This window comes from Schistocerca cancellata, chromosome 4, assembly GCF_023864275.1.
Source record: "Schistocerca cancellata isolate TAMUIC-IGC-003103 chromosome 4, iqSchCanc2.1, whole genome shotgun sequence".
In the NCBI taxonomy this organism is placed as follows: Eukaryota; Metazoa; Arthropoda; class Insecta; order Orthoptera; family Acrididae; genus Schistocerca; species Schistocerca cancellata.
In genome coordinates this window covers 363,327,784-363,332,413 of record NC_064629.1, presented here as the reverse complement: position 1 = coordinate 363,332,413, position 4,630 = coordinate 363,327,784, and positions in this window count along the sequence as shown.

Sequence of the window (4,630 nt, the reverse complement as noted above, 5' to 3'; positions counted from 1 at the left end):
TTTGCTTCTGCCGTTTGCCAATAGGTGGCAACAGTGGTAAGCAGCGGCTGAAAGAAACAGATCTCAGACATCAGGCAGTTAGCTTGGATCTCGGTCAACATAAGCTCATTCAAACATTAGTTGATTTGTGTCTGCATCATAGAGTTGTTCTTGATTGAAAATGTCAGTTTACAAGCCTAATTCCTGTCATTTGTGGGAGGTGTTACTGTTTTGTTACAATATGAAGAAAACAGCAGCTGAGTCTCATCGAATGCTCTCAAGTATGTACAGTAAGGATGCTATTAGTGAAACAACGTGTCGTGAGTGGTTTCAACGCTTCAAGAACAGTTATTTTAATGTCGTAGACGAGCATAGTGGTGGAAGAGAGAGTGTTTTCGAAGATGCAGAATTGGAGACATTGCCGAGTGAAGACTCACATCGAACTCAAGACGAATTAGCACGGTTTTTGGAAGTGACACAGCAAGCCATTTCAAAACGTTTCAAGGCTATGGGCATGATTCAGAAAGAAGGAACTTGGTTCCCGTGTGAGCTGAAACCAAGAGATGTTGAATGGCATTTGTGTGTTTGTGAACAGTGGCTTCAGAGGCAAAAACGTAAGGGATTTATGCATTGCATTATGACTGGGGACAAAAAATGGGTTCATTACGGTAACCCTAAATGCAAAAAATCATGGGGATATCCCAGCCATGCTTCTACGTCGACGGCCAAACCGAATATTCATGACTCCAAGATCATGGTCTGCATTTGGTGGGACCAGCTTGGCGTCGTGTACTATGAGGTGTTAAAACCAAGTGAAAGATTTGCAGGTGCTCATTATCGAACGCAGTTAATGCATTTGGTCAGAGCATTAAAAGACAAATGGTTGCAATACAGCGAGAGACATGATAAAGTGATTTTGCAGCACAACAACGCTCAACCCCACATTGCAAAAAGAGGTCAAAATGTACTTGGGAACGTTAAAATGGGAAGTCCTACCCCACCCGCCATATTCTTCAGACATTGCTCACTCTATCACCTGTTTAAATCAATGGCGCATGGCCAGGCTGACCAACACTTCCGATCTCATGAAGAAGTCACAAATTGGGTCAATTCGTGGATCGTACACTGCCCGAAAGATGGGAGAAAGTAGTGGCCACTGATGTAAAATACTGTGAATGATACATGTGTAACCAATTTGTTTCATTAAAGCCTTAAATGCTGGGGAAAAAACAGCGGAAGCAAAGTTGTACACCTTGTAAGTGTATCTATAAATCAGTGTTACAACCCCCCCTCCCCCCCTCCCTCCTTTCCCAAGCTCAGGGTAATATGTCAGAACAACCAAGAGGTATGAGGAATAGAGGGGGGGGGGGGGGGGGGGGAGGAGACGACTCACACCGAAGGTTGCAGAGAAACACAGGCAAGTGTGTCATTGGCTTAATTACATTGAAGGTACACAATGGCCCTTCTGCTGAACTTGGTGGTGGTGCCGCACATTGGCTGGGCGTGGGTCAGCGCCAATGCCAATGCCAATATCGGAATCTGTCAGTGCTGGTTGCCCAGCCTTGCTGATGCAGCGCTCCTATTCACACAATGGTTAAGTGTCAGCCGCATATGTTACTGCAGCCGATAGCCCGGAACATGGCTGACTGCTGTCAAGCATGACTCGTGGACCCTATGTAGAGCGCCAAAGGGAAAGAGCCAACTGCCATTGTAGTGAGCCTTAGCAGCTCTGACAATTCTTCCAGGGCAGCCTGTTCAATGAACACAGACAGTTCTGCACCTGGGAGGCTGTGAATTCGCACCCTGGCCCTGCCCCTGTGGACGGCAGTATGCAGTCCGCCAGATGATGTCACCCAGAGAGCAGAGGCCAGCAGTCCCCTTCTTCCTCACACTGGTTCAGCTGCAAGGTGTGGGGTGCCCCACAACAGCTATTATGCGTTCATGCAGCAGAGGTTGGAGGTAGCTTCAGCGGGCCAGTTGACCGCCATTATACATCACCGAAAGGTCAAAGGTCATCGTGGTTGGTCTGCAACTTAAACAATTGTCATTCTCTACAGTTCTAGACGTGGACAGAATGTCAACACGACTTCCTGCTTTGAGCCTCTGGCTGGCTTATTTACACGTCTTCCCCCCCCCCCCCCCCCCCCCCCCCCGTCCCCTCATTTCTGACATAGTTCCTCTGGAGGGGATAAGTGGAGTGCTCTTTAATAGTTAAGTCAGCTTTACTCAGCCCACGTTGGTCCCTACCACAGGTCACTACACGCTGCTGTAACTGTTATGTATGTGTTCTTCACATCACGTCAGTGCCCTGTGGTGCCCTCATTACTTCATACTTAGTGCCACCCTGGCCATGCATTCCCCCCTGCGAGTGGTGTCGTAAACCTGCCTCGCAGAATCATTTGAAGAATATCGACATTGCCTGCACCTGTCATCTGGTGTGCCTGTCAGTCCCTTTACTACTACCTTCTAGCCACAGCTGTGTGTAATTTATAAGAATTCCCCAATTCCATGTCTGTACTTATTTGTGGTGCAGCATCAGTGTTGGAGGTGAATTATAACTACTATGTGTAGGAACTGAAAGCAATACAGCCTGACACAGCATTGAGTCATTACAAGCTTAGTGAAGTGTGCAAGTTGCCTCTGGAATGCTATTACCACATTGAAAAGTACTTGTTAACAGATGATACAGCAGGTTTTAATTATAGATTCTGTAGGGAATAAAATGATGTTAATTAATGGTATGGAATATTACCTGCATAAACAAATGGTGATATTGTATGACAATTCTATATTTTGTCGCTAAAATCATAATTCTTTAATGGTGGTCAGCATTTTTGGAGGAAATGTTTCATGGTGTAATCATTTATCTAAAATTGCAGGTCTGATGTTCAAAAGAGGAGCCCATGCGATTGATTTATTGTATGGAAATACGTATTTAAATCTGTTTGTTGCCCAATTTTTTTCTGTAATACTTAAGAACACTATTTTTATCTTTGACTTCAAAGAAGTTAAGTATCCTATAAATTCCATTTGTTTCATTTGTCCATAATTGGCATATATTCCGTACTTTAAAATATTTGGTTTTGAAATTTGCTAACATATCATTGTGATATGCACCAAAAGTAAGAAGGTCTGAAATGTTTGAAAGTCTTGTTAATTTGAGAACAATGTTTATTCTGAAATCTGTGGAAGTTGGCAAGAAAACTCTCTTTTTGCAATATACAGAAAGCTTAGGCATCATCATCCCCCAAACAAGGAGACAACATTTGGAGCCACAAATATATTGATGAAACAAGGTTAGTATTAAAACTTTTTACCCATTGCAACAGCCATTTCGGAACTGTTTTTTTACGCTGCTTTTTCCCCGCAACACATAGTTACACATTCAAATAGCTATTTTAACTAGCTGAAGAAATACTGTTTATTGTAATCAAGTTATGTAATAATGACTTTTGAATGGGGCATAGGGAACAGTAGTATTTGAATTTGCAATATATCGCTTTAATGAAAAACAGCTATATCTTTTGGATGTACCTAATTATACAGCATTTTTGCTAATTTTACCTTAGGATTTGTGACTGTGTATCTATAATGCAATGTAAACTATACAGAATTTTAAAAATAATTGATTTATCTCACATGGAATGACAGTATTTGGGGGAAACAGCAGCAGTTTATGGTGCATCTTAATTAAGACCAGTGGGATAACAAGATGTACATTGCCCAGTCCTCCACATCCTGAAACAGTATAACCATCCTTTTGTAAGCAGATCCAACTGGGCAGATGGGTTTATAAACACATTTTTCGTATATTCCCTAATTTTGTTAAGACCCTTGAATTCATAACTTTTGTGAATGTTTGCCAGCATGTGACCACTTTGCATTAGTATATATATATATATATATATATATATATATATATATATATATATATATATATATATATATATATATATACACACACACACTCCTGGAAATGGAAAAAAGAACACATTGACACCGGTGTGCCAGACCCACCATACTTGCTCCGGACACTGCGAGAAGGCTGTACAAGCAATGATCACACGCACGGCACAGCGGACACACCAGGAACCGCGGTGTTGGCCGTAGAATGGCGCTAGCTGCGCAGCATTTGTGCACCACCGCCGTCAGTGTCAGCCAGTTTGCCGTGGCATACGGAGCTCCATCGCAGTCTTTAACACTGGTAGCATGCCGCGACAGCGTGGACGTGAACCGTATGTGCAGTTGACGGACTTTGAGCGAGGGCGTATAGTGGGCATGCGGGAGGCCAGGTGGACGTACCGCCGAATTGCTCAACACGTGGGGCGTGAGGTCTCCACAGTACATCGATGTTGTCGCCAGTGGTCGGCGGAAGGTGCACGTGCCCGTCGACCTGGGACTGGACCGCAGCGACGCACGGATGCACGCCAAGACCGTAGGATCGTACGCAGTGCCGTAGGGGACCGCACTGCCACTTCCCAGCAAATTAGGGACACTGTTGCTCCTGGGGTATCGGCGAGGACCATTCGCAACCGTCTCCATGAAGCTGGGCTACGGTCCCGCACACCGTTAGGCCGTCTTCCGCTCACGCCCCAACATCGTGCAGCCCGCCTCCAGTGGTGTCGCGACAGGCGTGAATGGAGGGACGAAT